The sequence below is a fragment of the Monodelphis domestica genome, chromosome 4 (genome assembly GCF_027887165.1).
Source record: "Monodelphis domestica isolate mMonDom1 chromosome 4, mMonDom1.pri, whole genome shotgun sequence".
NCBI lineage: Eukaryota > Metazoa > Chordata > Mammalia > Didelphimorphia > Didelphidae > Monodelphis > Monodelphis domestica.
Genome location: NC_077230.1, coordinates 76,163,880 through 76,182,661, shown reverse-complemented (window position 1 = coordinate 76,182,661; position 18,782 = coordinate 76,163,880). Strand labels below are relative to the sequence as shown.

Genomic DNA, 18,782 nt, shown 5'->3' with positions numbered 1-18,782 from the left:
ATAAGGGGCATGGGTGTAGGTACTGAGAGAGAGATTGAAATAGGATGATGCTAAATCTCCTTAGAGCATTAGGGACCATCTCACAAAAACCAACTTTACAAGATAATTTACAGAGGGCTGGAAAGAATCATTTGAATGAAGTTCATATGAAAAAAGGCTTTGAGAGTTAAACCAAAAAAGGTGCTTCAAAAGCAAAGCAAATCACACCGTATTTTGAATTATAGCATTTTATTATTATGTGCAGAGTAGGCTTAAATTTTTGAATTAAGGTTGAGGTTTAATAAGCCTCATTCATAGTAAATAAATTAACCCTACATTCTCCTTCTTATGGTATTTCCAACTTTTTCTGATCTAACTCATATTTTTCACTGGTTGTAAAGAAGCATTTTTATCTTCAACAAAATAGGCATCTCATGATTGTTGGTTAGAATTTCTCAGTTTCTTCTTTAAGAAAGGTTTAAGAGACTCCCTAAAGATTCCAATACTGTGGTTTTGGCTATACCATGCTAGAAGAGCTGATCGAAGACAGGAAAATAACTCAGTTTTCTAAATGTTTTGTCTACCTAACAACATCTGGATGATTGACTGAATTTTTCACTTTTCTACCATATGTTTGGTGTCATTTAGGTAGAGTCCCTGTCTTAGCGAGCCAGTATTCTTCTGTGGAAGGGATTGGGTTATTTTTGTTTCTAATTTTTAACAAAATTTCCTAATTCAGCTTATTAAACTGGACTTCGTGTACATTTCTTTTGTTATAATAAGTAAACTAAGTAAGAGAAAGGAAGAAGCAAGCTAGATTAATAAATGTTCTGAAAATTATGGAATTATTCATCAGTTATTCAGTTCTGGATCTATTCTTGACTTACCACACTAAGAACTTCTAGTTTTCAGTGCCATTTTTTTTTGTACTAGAAGCTATATACAATACTAAAAGGAAACCAGATTATCTGGATCAAGTCATCAGCTTTTGGGATATCTGATGGTTAAAAGAAACAAGACTAGAATGCTGTCATCAAGAATATGGTTTGAAAATATGTTCTTTTGATAACTGATTAGCCAAAATCTTAGATTTATATGGTTACCTTTCATTTCTAAGTATTCTAAATAATTATGCAAACTTCAAACACGATTGTGTGTATGTGTGCATACATATGCTTTGAAAATGTACACAAATATTTATGACAGGAAGTGAAGAATGCCATATTCAGGGAAAAATTAAAGAGACATGATGTAATTATCCAAACTGGAATTAAGCCAACTAATAACCCATATGTTAACACTACCCTCATAGTGCTAAAAATACCATCAAGTATCTAACTGCCCTGAATGATCACGACCATCCCTTTTCATGTTATTCATTTCTCAAAAGCAAAGCACTCTATGTATTGGACCCCATATTCACAAGTATGCAATCAAAACGCAAAATAATCCTTGGTGATTCAACAAAATATTTACTATTATTTATGAAAACGAAAATTAAAATACTGTGGATGGTGGACCTGATCCTTGAAGTTTGGGACTCAAACAGTGTTGAGTTCTGAATTTTCTAATTATCTCCTCTCACCCTTTACAACAGAGTTCTATTTATGTATTATACCACTTTTTTAATGGAACAAATATAAGCTGTACTTCTTTAAATATATCATCTGGCTGGAATCTTCATGGTCTGGGTATTCATTTGCAGCAAACTGCTAACTTGTTACAGTCTATTGAAGCTACATCAAGATTTAGGTTGCATCTACACAACATCAGAACAAATGTTTTAAATCTTTATCATGTTGTTCAGAATCAATGGAATTTTGCTGTTGAGCCATGTTGCTTTACTCATGTCACTTCCACTGTTTGAATATATTGACTTGGTCATAATGCGCATTGTTGTGACTATGACTCTTCCTAGATTATTTGTCCTTTGAGCATACTTCTAGTGGCCCTGCTTTCCTGTTTTCCCCCTCTTCCCTTCCTTAAGAAACAATTTAGTTTTTGCAGCATTGCTGAGAGACATTCCTTTCTTTTATATGTACCATAATTCTTGTCCTAGGAAAAGGAACTTAATTTTCCAATTTCTAATAACACCAGATGACCCACTTTCTTTACTAAAGCAACTTGTACCTTATAAACCCTCTTCTCCATGCTGCCACCTTTAAAAAAAATGGTCCTTTAGTTAGCTATTCTCAGGAAGAGGATCCTAACTGAAAAACTGTCACATGCACCAAAGAAGGTAACTTTAAATTCATGGGCAAATAACACTTCTTCTATTGCTAGCCTATTAGCTTTTTAACCATCGAAATATAAGAAAAGTTGCCCACAGCTGGTTTACAATCTTCTTGTCAGTGATTTAAGACTAAAGGATTCTCTCTTTCACCCTCAGTGTTCCTATTCTTTAGAAATTAGACTGTGTGAGAAATCCATCTCTTCAAATGGTAACATACAGTAGATGTTCATAGAGTGAATTATAAATCCCAAGCAAGGTTGTTACAGATTAGTTCACCAACCTTGGCCATTCTGGAATGGGATGTGAGTTGTATGACCCTACAAGCATTGTGATTCTTTGGTCTTACTGATTTGCTCCATGATTCCCTACCACCAGCATCCAAATGAAAAGAAAGTCATTCCACTCAACTATTTTGACATCTTGAAGTCAGGGAAGAGACCTGAGCAGGGTCTAATTTGCCAGATTATAAACTCCCATTCTTTTAGAGGGAAGATGGCTTTCGCCCAGCTATTTGTCTTGCCAGTTTGAGAATGTCAAGGCATAGAATGGCAAAGTGGAAAAAAGCACTGAAGTGGGAGTTAAGAGATAGGTTCTAGTCCAGACTCCATCATTAACCTGGTTTGTTTCTTTAGCCAAGTTTTTTCCGTCCCTCTGGACCTCAGTTTCCCCATCAGTAAAATGCAGGGATTAAATGAGATCATTTCTGAGATGCCTATCTCTCTAACAGCCTTTGTAATGCCTTAAATGTCTCCAGTGTCTGCCATGAAGCATTTTGCCTGCACTGTTTGTCACTAGGATTAATCCATTTTACCTACACCTTAGAGTGCAACCAGTGAAAGGTAGAATGAATAGATTGTTTTGCACCTTTCTGATATAATCATCAGAACTTTTGCCTTTTTAGACAAAAGTGTGCTGTGCCTGAAATCTGTCTGCCTGTTTGCCTGCCCCCAGAATTTGTCTCAGCTGATAGCTGACCGGAGCATCCATCTACCTCTAAGATCTAGATTCAGTATCAGTCTCTGTACCTGTCTTGTCTCTGCAGCATCTGTCTGGTAGAATCAACCATCGTTAATAAACTTTCATATATTCCCTGTATTCCTTTATACATTTGCACCTGCACATAAACATTTCTGGTTCATAAAAGAAAAGGAGGAAATTCCATCTTTTAGAGAGGGCCTCTATATATGCCATTTGTATTTGTACTTTTTGTTTGGTTGTAAGTTTTAATAGTTCCCCCTTTGAGGATTTGTCTGTACGAGCAGTATTGCTTATCAGAACACACCAACAGTCTTTTTGTAATATTCGCTTTTCCCCTTTGGTTCAGCCGAGCCTGCTGACAGATCATTCAAATTCAATTGTTTTATGTCTAAGCCGAACAGCTAATTAAAGTAGGGATGATTAACCTGACTGGCAGTGTCTCTCTCTCTCTCTCTCTCTCTCTCTCTCTCTCTCTCTCTCTCTCTCTCTCTCTCTCTCTCTCTCTCTCTGTCTCCTTTTCTCCCTCCCTCCTGTTCCAATCAGTCTTTTTCTCACACACTCCTTCCTCCGTCTCTCTCTCTCTCTCTCTCTCTCTCTCTCTCTCTCTCTCTCTCTCTCTCTCTCTCTCTCTCTCTCTCTCTCTCTCTCTCTCTCTCCCTCCTTTTCTCCCTCTCTCTCTCTCCCTTCCTCTCTCTCTCTCCCTCTCCCTCTCACCCCCCCCCCCTGTCTCTTGCTCTACTGTTTTTTTTTTCTCTCTCTCTCCTAAACGTGGTCTGCTTGCTGATGGCAGAATGGCACTCGGAGATTTGTGCATTGTGTCTGGTTTCCTACGGGCAGGCTGACCCAGTGCCTCCAGGGACTTATCAATAGACCACTCAGAAGAGACAGAGACAGGAGAAAGGAGGAGGGGTGGGGGGAGAGAGAGAGAATCAATATCAAGAATAGAAGGAGCTCCGAAGCCATTTTTTTTTTAAAGAAGTATCGGGACTTGGGAGAGGGTGACAAAGAAGGTTTTTCAAAGAGGCAGTGGAGGAGGTTCTAATAAATTTGGAAGGAAACAGTTCCCTGTCTTGGGAAAAGGAGAACTCCTGACTGATTAGCATTCACACCAGGTATGAGATGTTCGCTACCCCTTATCACCATGTCGCAACCGAGATGGAAGCGTTTGGGGATTTTTTTGGTGGGGGAGAATGGACGGACAGGGAGGGGGGAGACATAAGCTTGTATTTTGCGATGTTTGCTGTTGGGGGCTGTTGGGGGTCGGGAGGAAAGAAGCTATGGGCATTTATGTGATGGGAGCAGGAAGAATGGAAGCAGTGCGGGGGGGGGGGAAGAGTATGGAATATGTTACTGTCTCCCCGTCTTTGTGCACCCCCGGGGGGTTACCCAAGTTCATTTCTAGCAGGTGGATTGAGAAGGGAGTTACTTAACGCTTGACCGCCAGTTTTGAAAAAAAAAAAGAAAAGAAAAAAAGCTGCTTCCTATGTCTATTAAAGGGAGCTCCAATTCTCTCTCTCTCTCTCTCTCTCTCTCTCTCTCTCTCTCTCTCTCTCTCTCTCTCTCTCTCTCTCTCTCGCTCTCTCGCTCTCTCGCTCTCTCTCTCTCGCTCTCTCTCTCTCTCTTGCTCTCTCTCGCTCTCTTTCTCGCTCTCTCGCTCTCTCCCCCTCCCTATCCCTCTCTCTCTCTCTTTCCCTCTCTCTCCCTTTTTTTTTTCTCCTCCTAACCAGACAGCGGGAGGGTTTCTGGCTCCCAGCCAGCCCAAAAGCCTCTAAGTGTTTTGCACTTGTTTCAGGGAGTCGCTGCCCGGGGATTTTTCAGCATTTTCACTAGAGAACAAAGAGTTCTTTACAAAAGAAAGGGGGTGGGGGGTAAAGGGGGGAGTGAGCTTAATGTCTGATATATGTTTTTCTATTTTTATTAGTTTTTTTCCTTAAAAGGGACAGGAACAGAACATTGGCTCTATAGAGACACAAAGACATTCAGTTATCTCCCCCCCCCCATCTGTAAAATTTTAAAAGAAGAGGAAAAGATCAGTTGAGTTTTTATATTGTTCATTTCTCATATAATCTCTCTAAATCCAATTGTTCCTATAACGACTTTATGCTATTTTTAATTTCACAATAAAAGTTGTTCAGGATGCAGCTTCTCTCACCCCCTAAATCACTGCCTCACCTCTCTGTCTTTCCTTATTTTCTAAAATATTGTAGAGGAAAAGGAAAACTACACAGAAAATCAAGTCATAGGGGAGAGAGCATCTATCACTTTCTGCTACTTAAGTAAAAAGTTGATCATTTCTTAGGGAATATGGGTTCTCAAAATTCAGAAGGGGAACATATCCATTCATTCATGTCAGTTTTTGTGCCCATTTGCTTAAAGGGCATCACTTGCTAAGTGTATCCATTTTTTAAGGTAGTGGGGAATTAGGGGTATTTTTATTTTAGTTTCTGCCTAATTACCTAACTGACAACATACCTCTGGAGAGACTGCTTTCTCTATCCTTGCCACACTTCTGTAAGGGTTTCAAAATAGTTCAATTTGTTTTTAGATTTATACTTGTATCCATTTCATTTTTGAATATTTCTTTCATGTACTATTTTCATTTGTAGCAAATAGACCACCTTTTTTTTTTACAAATTAATGCTCTAACACAACCAAAAAAGATGCTAAAATTTGAATCATATGCAGTATTCATGTGAAAAAATATGGCCACAATTTCATACTCAGTTTATTTTTTATATTTGTTCTTATAACTGAGGCTCATGTTTCTACATTGTTTAATCAAAAACTCAAGAAAATTTTACTTTTCTAAGTCTTTCTTATATATTACCTTTGTTTTCCATTTTAAAATATTTAAAAGTATATAATAAACACATAATAATATAAAAACCTGCACAAAATGGCATATCCTTCTCCCCTCAAATCTTAAACATATATAATATGAAATAACAGAACTATAGATAACTATTTTACCATGCAGAAAGCAGTTATGACAGTTGTTTTCAGGATACCAAAACTCTTTTTCCCCCATCCCATGCATTGAAAATTGTTAACATCCCTGGAGAGATGGATCAAGAATGGAGGAAAAAATATAAACATATTTTTACACATTTATATAATGCATTTATATAACTGTTTCTTGGGATTCTAATGTATTACATTGCATTTTGAAATGCATAGTCAGAATATCTTTCTGGTTGGGAGGTGTGAGTGTCTTATGTTAAGAGTAACCTGATAAGGAGGAGTCTTTTAGGGAAACCTTAGTTGTGTGTATATTCATTGAGAGAGAACGAAAGAGAATAGATGGCCAGTGCTGGGAGTTTAAAGGCATTAGAATTAGGAGAACTTTGGGGAAATCTAAAATTTTCCCTAGTGGCTTGATTTTACAGCTATAATTTTTTTCAGGATTCTAGGAGAATACATAATCCTGTTACCGTCAGATTTCTTAAAATATATGTATTTAAACTGTTTTGCTATGCTTTTTTTTTTTTTTGCTTGAGGAGGTATTAGTGGGAAACACTTTTCAAAGAAAGTCAACAAAGCAGGAGAGAAGAAAGTCGGACTGTAAAGTTTCACATTTGGAGGCAAGAGCTTTTCCCCCCTGAAACTCTTTTGTTGCTGTAGACAACTAGATTTGCCTTTTTTTTTTTTATGTGACCAGAGGGTCAGGGAAAAGGGGTAAGGAAGAGAGTTGGTACTTAGAGCTCCACAGACTCTCGATCTCAACTAGAAGGTATCTTCCATCAGCTGTCTGTTGCCAGAAGTACAGCGAAAGATGATAGCTGTCTTTCTGGGATTCTTCATGGACCTGACCTGAGAGTAACACATTCACAGTAGAGGAGAAAAGCAAAAAAAAAAAAAAAAAGAGAGAGAGAGAGAGAGAATGAGGAAAGAAAAGCTCTTTGAGCAGGAACACACTGGCTCTTTCTTCCTGTAGGCAATCCGCTGCAGTTCTTGGCGACGTGTCCTGCACTATCAGATATCATATGACTTTTTATTTGGACTCCTTTTAGGAGAATGGCCTGTTAGGATTCTGTTTGTTTTCTTTTATTTAATTTCCTTCTCCCCCCCACCCGCTAGTTGTGTATGTCCATATGTGCATGTGTGTGTGTGTGTGAGTGTGTATTTTCTTTATCTCTTCTTTTTTGTTCTGTGATGCTAATGTTAAGGAAATGTTTAAGGAAAAAGCTTTAATTATTTCAATATACAGTTTTAATCATTTGCCAGGAAGAAATTTCCATTTTAGACTCTTTTTCAGGAGGTTTTTAAACATGTCCATCATCAGGCTTCATTTCCAGAATCTCTTTTATGTTATCTCTGCCCCATACCCTCCACTTAACATCCCTCTTCCTCATCAGCCTTTCTAGTGGAGTAAGTTAGGAAACACCTGTGTCAGGTTGCAAGGACTTTCAGAGTATAATTAACTTCTTCTAACCTATCCAGCATTACTTTCACTTTTATAAACTTTTTAAAAATTGATTTTTTGGCCCCATCAACTAAACTTGAAAGCCTCGTGGAGAGTAGTAAGTAATCTGTCTTCTGGGCTTTTATGTGTCCTGATGAGCATCACTGGAAATTAAGGAAGCTGCTTAAATTCTTTCAGTGACTTAGGAATTAGGTAAGAGATTCAGATGAGCACTAAATGATGTCTTACTGGTCAGGCAAGGTTTGGGGATAGAAGGTAAAATGCAATGTTTATGGCTGCTAATGGGAAAAAAGAAAGGAATTTGGAGTCAAGATTAACACAGATATTCCTGCTGCAATTAGTAATCTAAAACCTTTCATAAAGCCTTTTATAAAAATTTTATTTTTATAACCTGCCGTTTAGCTAATTGATATGTGATTATATTCCCTACTATGCCTACTATTAAAAATGAATGAACTGTACTGACATTATTTTTCAGTTCTCTGAAATTTTCCATGTGCTTTTTCCCTAAAAAATTACAAAATTGATTTTAACTTGAAAAAAATTCTAGATAATTCTCATTATGTTTACCTTAACCTCTAATATAAATATATGTTTGTAGTTGTATACGGAATCATTTTTGTGTGATGACAACAGTATTTCAATTAAATTTGAGACGAATAATCTCTCTGAGCTCTGAATTTGTAACTCCTTGTAACTTTCTTTGAAATAATCTTTTTTCAGGGCTGAAATTTTTTATACGTTACCTTAACCAGAGGTGAAATGTTAAAACTTCAGAGAAAAATCACTGGATCCTTTTTAGGGCTATCCAAAGTGGGTTGAAGGAATAACTTGGTTTTTATTCAGTTAAAATTTTTCAGACCCATTTTTGGGCAATAGAAAACATGAAAATAGCTTTGACCTCGAATGCTAAGCCTGGCATAGTTTAAAAACATTAGTTTTGCCTCAATTGAAGAAATTGCTTTTTGAAAAAAAAATGTTATGATTTTTTTTCAATTGTCTCCTGAGCATGCGCTGTATGTGACTTTATTCATAGTTTTTAACACACTCCAAAGTGCAATGTTCTGAATGGCCACAGGTAAGGCTGGTGGTTTGTATGAGCCTTCTCAGAGCTACTCAGTTTTCCAGTAAGGAGAAGGGAGAGAGCTGAGGTTTAAAGCTGGACACCCTCCTAGATACCATGTAGCTAAAGTATATTCCCCCATTAAAGCTTGCACGTTAAATACTTAGGGTAAGTACTGTTCAACTTTCCTTTTGTATAGAAGTAACCTCCGTTAACTTTAAAACTTGGTGTTAGCACAGTAGCCAAGGACTTTTAAAAGTAAATGAGATAATCAACTCAGATAGGAATTTTGCAATTTTTTAAAGGCATCTATTGCAAATAAATTTGGGGAGATAGGAATGTGTCATTAAAGTGGCAGAAGCTATGTGCTTAACAGAGCAGAGATGTGCTAGTCTGAACATGCCTGATCTCATCTGGAATTGAAAGCTAAATCTAGGTGGGCCTGCATAATACCAGAATAGGAACACATGTATCTTTTGTGTAACCTTTTTTTTTTCCTGCCAGGAATCCAAAAGGGCTCTCTAAGACAAAAGAAGCAGGTTTTCCTCTGGCTCAATATGTAGCCTGGCAGCTTTTGGAGACATGTATTTTCCATTTATATTTTTGTTATTGAAATATATACTTTATTGTTAGTAATTTTAAATAACTTTTCCTTTTTTGAAATGTATTATCTTTATTAACTCCATTTAATATTTATTCATTTGGTTATTTTCTCTAATATTGCGCTGCCCCTGTCAATCATTAGAATTTTTTATTTATCCTTGCCAGAATGTACTCATTCATTAGCTGTTGTATTATAATTATGACAGAGATAGAGCTTTTGTGCTCATAACCCCTTTTTAGACATTCATAACTTTGCAAACAAATTACCTTTTGAGGTGAGATTTTTCATACCTGTTCTCAACTGAAGGGTGAAGTTGTCTTAAAGCTTTAAGAAAAGCCAATTAGCTGTTGTTGTTTGTCTTTTTTTTTTTGAGGACTGCCTAGTCTAATAAATGACAATGGAATATTTGACAAAATACTGATAGGTAGGTGATGTTTTAATATTTTGTTTTTCTTTTAACACCTTAAAACAAGTCAAGAAAATTACAAGTCAGAAAATAGAAAATAGAAAGGTTAAAACTGAAAATTGAATCACAAATTTTAAAATAAGTCAAAGGTTTGATTTTTGAGTTATAAAACCTGACATAGGCCATTAATATCTTAAGTAGGTATGACTTATAGGAATAAACATTTGCATATGTATATTTTTAGAATCTTATTATGCAAAATGAAGCACGGTTATAATGTATATCCAACTTTATATTTTGTTGATTTATTGGCCCAATTAAAAATACCCATACCATTGCAGCCATATAGATTTTTGCATATATGGGCAAATACTTGTTGAAATATATAAATTCTGGTAACTTATTTTAATTCAGTTCATAATGCATGCTATGATCTTAACGTGCCCACATTCCAAACATATCTGTTGATAATATATTCACCTTTAATAGGTTGGATTTTCCTGTTGAATCTCTGATCCTATGTTTAAGATCCTTTCTTGAACCAACTAGAAGTTTTTTTCAGTTTTTTTTTTGTTTGTTTTAGTTATATCTTTAGGATTCTAAAAAAGAAAGAAACTTTTAAATTTGGCATGTTCTAGAAAACCCACAAACAAGTGTTAGAAATTTCTACCTTGTCACTCCCTTGTTCATCCCATTATAACTAACCCCCCCCCCAATCGAGATGATGTGATCACTTTTCTGACCAGAGAACAAGGGAAAACCAAAGTAAATTTGTGTGATGTATTGTAAAGGCTTTCTTCCCTAGTGAGGATCAGCTGTTTTTTTTACTAAACATTCCCGCACCCCATTTTTTCCTTTGTGACCTTTTTTTTGGCTTGCTGAAGCATATCCTCATAATCTTCAGAAGCTCTAACAAAATTCCTAGTGCCACAACAACACTGTACAGCTGGAGAGCACAGAATAAATCCTCAGACTACATGCTTACCTAGAGAGTATCCAAGCCAGCTCTTCTCTCCTCTCCTCTCACCAGCCTTACCTGTACTGTTTAGCCTCTGCGAGATGTACCAAGTCTGCAACTTTCCCTTCACCAACCAACCTGCTCCCTTTGCTCCCTACACAAAAGAGTGACATCTCAAAGTTCTCTAATATCTAAATATGAAAAGCTTTGTGCTGGAGGGGTTGGGGGGGGGGGCAGGCAGGGAGAGAAGGGCCTTTTGAGAAAAGAATGCATAGTACTGGCAACTTACCCAAAATAGCATGAGGCTCAAAGTCTTAGTGTGTGGCTGACCCGCCTTTCTCTGTAATCTTTTCATACCTTACCAACTAGTGAGGCAGGGTTAGAACTCAGATGTAGCTGAGGGTAGGTCATTGGGAATACTTAGATACTAAGAGTGTTTTAACTAATTCAGCAGGTGGAGCTCTTCCCTCTATGTCTTTATTTAAGCTAATGTCCCATTCTGGTTTTAGAGAGTCCTGTGCTTCAGGGTGTGTCATCTTTAAAATGTAAAACTTGGTTCTTGGGTATTTATGGTCTGGGATTTCTTGAGAGTTTTTCTAGGAAATAGAGTATGTATCCTGATCTCCTGGACCTTAAGACAAGAAGTCATTCCTTCTGTCTGTTCTAAATTTCTCTTTATATTTAGTGGTATCCTATAGCGTTAATTAAACCTCAGAAGTCACCGTACTGAAGGATTGGGGTGGGGGAATTGGATAAAATAGCAAATGTATAGAGCTATCAGGGTTGCATTTGCTAAAAATGATCTAGGCTATTTGTGCTGTTATATGACTTCTGTTTGAATCTACAATCGAATTTGTAACCTGCTTAAACATTTTGTTTCATTGTACATAACCTGTAGTACCTAGCTCTAATGTCTCAAGTTCTGCAATGTAATGGAGATAAAAGCAACTGGGTTGGTTAGGGGGCTTTTATGGGAATTCAATATTTCCAGCAATAATTCCAAAGTATTTCCCATCAATTCCACTTTTTAAATAATATGTTACTTAAATTTCATATAAAACTCCTATGCAATTGAACATCCTACTTGTTTATTTCAAAATTAATTGAAAATGATAATTACCAAGAAATTTCCTGCCACTGTTGCATCTTCCTCAGAATAAGTTTGATTGTGTCTTTTCCTAATGCTGCGAGGGAAATGTATGTGTTGTCTATAATACATTATCTTCTTTAGTAGAATCTCTTCTCACAGATTGGAGGTATTACTGAACATCTCTTGTTAAATCTTGATAAGATCACTTGGCCAAAGTAGAACTAAGGTTGGCTTGGATACAGAAAGAAATAGCATTTTTAAAGGACTTGGATTTCCTTTGCATACCACGTGTCTGATTCTGATCCAGTCCAGGGAAATAAAGAGGATGAGACGAAATTATTCCTAAGCAGCCGCCGTAGGCCAAACACTGAAACAATGCCAACCTGGACCAATCAGGCTGGCCTTTCGGAAGATACATGCTTTTGTTCAACACTTACATGAAGGGGGAGAAGGGGGATGGGGGCAGGAAGCCCTTGAAACTACATTTGTATGGATGACTTCTCTCTAATTTGAATGAAGTCCATGGAAGTATACTCAAAGATTTTCATTCTTTTTTTTTTTCCAAAATAAAATGCTGTATTTTCTTGTCCAGCTAAAGATCTCTGAATGTTGTACTCTGACATCTTTTGAACAAAACTATTCTTTCACATTTAAACAAGTGAAAAACAGCTCATAGGGAGCAAAGAGTAAAATTGATGGAAACTCAAAATCAATTCCAAACCCATTTCTGGCATGATGAGAATAACATTTGTGCTGTGTTTAAAGCAGTTTAAAACAAGAAAAATGATAAAATGATCAATATACTTAGGGCCAAAAATAACCAGGAGAGAATAATCTGTAATCCACTCCCAGACCTGAAACCCATCATTTTTGATTAAAATTGCAGATAAGTGAATGGATCTTTTATAAGGTATCTTTATAAAATCTGAAAATGTAAACATCAACAAAGCTACGATGGAATTTTAATATCTCCCTCTTTCTTATATATTTTTGTCTTTGTCCTTCTAGTTTAGTCAAATGAAACCCCCTGTATTTAAAATGTCAGAATTTGTTCGGCCATGTCTATCTTCCTTGAGCACATGCAAAGAACATATTTAAGGAAAATACATAATGTCAAGGTGGCATCTATATTGCCCTTCCACAGCCTTTGTAATTTTGTAGTATAATGGGCTTTAGCCACAGTAAAAATAATGTTTTTCAAGCTGTTTGAAAAGGGCAATGGAAACAGAGTACTTTTTGGCCATTGTAGAAGAGTCTTAATATCTCTTTGAAAACAAGCTAGAGCTTGCCTAACTTATCAAATTTTAAACATGTGTACATGTATACATACACATCACCTTTCCTAGGCATGCTGGGAATAGGGCCAACTATGACTAGGATAAAAGGCAAAGAAAATTTGAACTTAAGGGTTAAGGCACGGTTCAAAGCCCCTACCCAGGTGGAGACCATAGAAGGCATATGATTTTCCTCCAATGTATGGTTTGCTGCAAGTTTCCCTGAGTTAGTTGACTGGCAAATTTTATATTATCTAAATGTAATGAAAAAAACCTTCTTGATTAAGGGGGGAAAGCCGTCTCTTAAAAATATAACCATTGAGAAAGTATTTTTAATTTAGCTGAAGATATAGGATGAGTGGGTACCAATTTTGAAAAGTATAGATCATACTTACTGTAAACAGATAAGAGAAAAGCATAGTGGAAAAGTACTAAATGATACTGAATTAAAAATTCAACCTATTTAAGGATAGAATAAAAGTTAGTATTTCTCAGTAGAATTTATCCCAAATGGAAAATTCACTCCTACGGGATGCAGCATGATGGTAAGGGAAGAGGACTGGATCAGTGACCAAGAGTCCTTGATGCAGGCCTTGGTCATCACTCACTTTGATGCATAGCCTTGAGAGAAACCACACAACCTATTTGGGCTCATGTGAGAGACTTAAAGGAAATGACTTATAAAATAGCTCTTCTAGTCCTACAATTCAGTGATTCTGTATTATAACAATAGTGTGCATTTGGATTGTTCATCATGAAAATGATAATAAAGAACTTACACAGACATTTGTTTACAAAGTTTGTATAGTTTTTATTAGTTTTCCAGTTTGTTAATTGTTATTTTTTAATTCATTAGGTGTCTTGAAGAGAGAGTTAAGTGAATTGCAATATTGGTTGCAGGAGAGCTTTAATGAATTTGTCGACTCTAACTCCATTTTACACTTGAAGCCAAGGGCCAAAAGTGCTTAAGTTACCTTCCCCAGTCACAGAGCTACTTAGCAACAGGGTCTGGAAAGAACCTATGTCTCTTGACTCTCAGGGCAGTATTCTCTCTAAGTCGCCACATTATTGTCCTTGTCTTAACACCTGAGAATAAAATGAGGTGGGCAGTGTTAGGAAGTGCTAATTAAGAGAAAATCAAGGAAGAAAAGTAAAGGAAGAATCACTCATCTTCTTGTTATGATCTATGCATAAATAGGGCTAAATGATAAGACTACTAAGGATGTGGAGAATTGAAACCTCAAGGGAAAGAAAGAAGATCTGGGAAGAGAATGGAAGGCCCATCCATTTCAGCAACTCAACAGAAATGAGATCCCCATTTCCTCCCCAGCATTCCTTTCTGGTCATATTTTCACTCCGTACCTCCCCGGAATCAACCCAGGCAAAAAGACATCACATAGTCAACTGATCATTGGGGGGAGGAATTCTTCTCATATGGCTTCCCTTCTTGATGTTTTATGTCTTATCCCAAAGGTCATCCAGGGATCAGCTGTGATCCGAGGGGCTGGGTCCATACAGCTCAGGGGGATCTAAGAGTTTATTCCAATCTGGAGAAGTACACTCAATAAGGAATCATAAACCCAGAGGCAGGAGGCTACAGGACCAGCGTCCTCACCTATCCACATCACAAAGGCAGCATTTGTAGCCCATTGATATCTAGACATGGATGGCATGTGTTAACTATCAATACAATCATGTGCTGGAGCTCTGTACTCATACCCAGGACCATCCTAAGGACTGTCCTTGTTTACTTTCCAGATGGTTCATTTAATTGTTCTGGTTGATATGCATAGTAAGTTTATTTGACCATATCCTTCATTAAATACTTTCACTTGGGATATCAGGTCAAGATTTTGTATTTATTGAATCTATTATGTTTTGATGCTCTTTACCTTTCTTCCTGTGTTTCAGGACATCTGAGTTCTTACAGTGATTGTCCTCAGATTTTCTTTGGAGATTTGTAGGGAAAATAGATGTGTTTTGTGTAGATAACATCCTTTTGGGGGAATTTTTAAAATGTCAGATTTACCCTAATTTTAAAGGGATTTGTGGTATAGGCATCAGCCTGAATGGAGTTTGTGGTTGTTGGCCAGTATCATAAAAGTCACTGCTATTTATTTATGAATTGTTTTCTCCCATATTCATATGGCTTGTACCTATGGCAATAAGGCTTTAAAATTTGTATTTTGTATTTGATCATTTTTCAGTTATGTCTGACTCCTCTGAACCTTTTTGAAGTTTTCTTGACGAAGATACTGGTATAGTTTGTCATTTCCTTCTCCGGCTCATTTTATAGATAAGGAAACTGAGGCAAACAGGGTGAAGTGACTTGTCGAGTGTCACGCAACTAGTAAGTATCTGAACCCAACTTTGAACCTAGGTCTTATTGAGTCCAGGCTTGGCACTCTGTATACTGTGCTATCTAGCTTGGGGATTACCAAAGTGAAAGCATAGAGCATAGAAATATACATTAGTGCTTCAGACAGGAATCCTACAGAGTGGACCTTTAATATGCTCAGATTCCACTGGTCCTTTGTGGTTACAGTAAATGATGACAAGTCTAAAAGAAGACAAATGATGTGAAAAAGGTTCAGGGAAAACAAGGGGATGTGGACAAAAGTATTTGCTGAAAGCACAGACAGTAATACACAAATGGAATTTAATTAGGCATAAGTCCTGTCCCTTTGGGAGACTAGCAGGTAGTTGGGAATAGATCAAGGGTCAGAGTTGGGTTTAGTTCTTCAATAATAAGAGTTTTGACTTTGCAAGAGTAATGGTGTTGGCATCAAGGAAAGAAAGTTTTGCAAATTTCTGTGTGTGCACTTGCTGTTACTGGTGTTCCTGGTGGGTGGCTGAATCATCCTGATGGCATTCAACAGGAACCAGCTGCTGAGAATATTAAAATGCAAGCATTTATTCCTCTAGAGAGACAGTAGCATCTGCAAAGTTTTCCTATCTTGATAGTACAGATAATCCCAAAGAGCATTCTCTAGTAGTTTTAACTCTATTCATTTCTACATTTTAAAAAATCTTTATCTTCAAGATCTCAAATTGTTCTAGAGAGAGCTCCATGCCAAACTGCACAGGCAAAATGTGAGCACTTTGGTTATAGATATGTTAGTGTCCCCTGCAGGTTTCTTCTTGAGGTGGATCTCATCATGAGAGAACCCCATATTTACCCCAGATCTTATTGAAAGAAAAGTTCAGCTTATTCTCACTGGAACCAATGACCTCCGTCTCTGCAAGGATAAGTATTTATAGGGGCTGAGTAGACTCGTCATGAAAATATGTTCCAAAGCTTCTTCACTTACCTCATGTAAAATCTGCACCATTTTGTTATTTCAGTTGTGTTCGTTGTCTGGCAGTGCTAACATGATGTGTGTGAGTTTGTATGTGTTTGTAGGGGTGTATATGTGAGTGGTGGGAGTATTATTGGATTCACTAACCTACTAGGTCTTTTCCATCTCTAATATCTATGAATAATGTATTGAACTGATGAAAAAAATGTTGAATATGTTCATTATGAATTATCCTCACTGGTGTGTTGCCTAGCATATAAAAGAGCAAAGCAATTGCAGCATAACTAGTTCCTTACAATAAATGTACTGGTACGACAGAGCTCTGGATCTCTTCCTATTCCACTGTGTGTCATCCCTAAGCATCATTCTGAACATGACTGACAAGTGCAGACTCAACACCTGATAGGATGACAACTAGCCAACGTTCTGACAGGATCTTGTACAGGCCAAGACGGAGCCTGGAAACCTTCCTCGAGCAAGTTTATTGATGACTTTTATTGTGCTGTGACAGGGTCAGGGAAGCTTCTCATGATGCGTCAGGCTCTCAACAGTAGAGGCTTTCCTGAGGTTACTGATAACTTCCTTATGGAGAATCACTGAAACAAAACTAGTAGCCGGAGTCACAGAAATACTCTCATGCCAGAGGGTTTATGGAGGCTGTAGGATGTCATCAAGAGAAGTTTGTTGTATTCTTGCCCCTAATTAGAAAGCTCCAGTATAATGGCACCACCAGTTCAGGAGAAGGGAGGAGCAGCGTAGGTAATATAAAACAATTGATTTATCATTACATTGTCTTCCCAGTACACCATTTTATTTCTTTTGCAACAGGTTTGCCTTCCTAATTTTGTTGCACTTAGGTTAGAATTAGATAAAAATAAGGTTGCCTTTGCTGAGCTTGCCAAATTAATTTTAAGTGGTAGTAGCCGAGATGTCTACTGTGGGTGGCAAGAGAAAGCCAAAATCTTGGGTTTTTAAATATCCCATAAATAATGTACAAAGTCAGTAGCATTGACTATAATAACAAAATTGCATTCAGTTTTGCCTCCACTAAAGGACTACTTAATCCCACATACATCCTTTGAGTTAATTTGTCCTAAATAATATAGGACAGTCAAAGATCTAAGAACTTAAGCTGTATGACTCCTGTGTACAGCTAAAGAATAACTCCAAATTAAGCTGCTTTTACTTAAAAAGATTTTTTTAAAAAGAGGGACAGCTAAATGGCTCAGTGAACAGGATGTCCTATATTCCAACATGGCCTCAGATACTTCCTAGCTATGTAGCTGTGGGACAGTCAAAGCAATGAATCCCCATTGCCTAGCCCTTACATTGGTTCTGCCTTGGAACCTATACACAGTGTTGATTCTAGGGTGGAAGATAAGGGTTTGTATTTTTGTTTTTTTTTTTTAATATTTTTGCTTCTTGCTTTGTCACTCTAGAGAACAATGAGATAGGAAAAGGCTTCCTCCATATAAGAAAACCTTGCTTTTCATTGGAGTTTCAATACTCATGTAGTCTCAGAATTAGGAGGGCCATAGAATTTTCATTCTTAAAACCTGAATGAATTTAAAGACCATCTCAGCCAAACTTGTCATTTGACAGATGAGGAAACTGAGACTCCAAAAAAGAAAGTGACTTGCTCAAGTTTGTTGAGTAAATAAAAGAACCCAGGATTCCAATGCAAGTGATTCCTTGTACAGGGTGTCTCAAGATACCTATCTCAGGTTTGTCTTGCTTTCATAATGTAAAACAGAATGCGCTTTTAATAGACTTTCTCATCTTTGCTTACAACTCTATTCTAGTGGACTCATGCCTTCTCTAGTACACTACTCAGTGTAATCCAAGAACAGCTTTAAACCCTAGAGATACCACATTTAGCAGAGTTTGCAGGCAGTCTTGTGGATCTTAAAGAAGCCATCCTATGTCGGGAACCTAGCAACTTGGGAGGGTGAACCATAGTAACAGCATTCAGACCAAGTGGTGGCACAAACACCCATTTAGCCAGACATCTTTCCCAGCGTCACTATGCTTTAGAAGTGGTCACATTGCCCCATCCCCATTCAGAGCAGGGCAGTTCAAATGGATAGAGTATTTATATTTTCCTACCTACTTCATAGAAATGTTTTAAAGGTTGTTTGTATACACACAAAAAAGTATGTGTGCCATACCTATATAATGCCCATCTTATTATGTAATAGAAAAGAATAATTAGCAGATTCGTGAACTAGAGTTTTCTTTATACTTCAATTGTGATGGGTAGTCATGTTAGTTTAAGAAATATGGTATGCTTGCTAAGACTGGATAATTTCTTTAAAATATGACATTTTTAAAAATTCCAACATAGTTTAAGAATTCAACCAGTGTTACATTTTCATTCATGGATACCAGTAGCTTGGAGCAAGGAAGCATATTCTATTTTTAAAAAATGAATGATGTGCTTTGACAATAATAACATAAGTAGAACCCTAACTTAAG

The 18,782-nt window shown here is 37.1% G+C and overlaps 1 protein-coding gene across 33 annotated transcripts in view; it reads left to right on the top strand.

Annotated features, from left to right (window-relative positions):
- ZBTB20 (zinc finger and BTB domain containing 20) overlaps positions 1-18,782 on the top strand; it is a 1,063,249-nt gene that overhangs the window by 882,425 nt on the left and 162,042 nt on the right. The window contains exon 1 of one of the 33 annotated variants that reach the window (XM_056797150.1): positions 1-4,302. This exon is cut by the window's left edge and continues 2,434 nt beyond it. The exons of the other annotated variants lie outside the window; for them this stretch is intronic. The gene's annotated coding sequence lies outside the window, so the exon portion shown is untranslated. The remainder of the gene's footprint in view (positions 4,303-18,782) is intronic. 33 annotated transcript variants of the gene reach the window in all.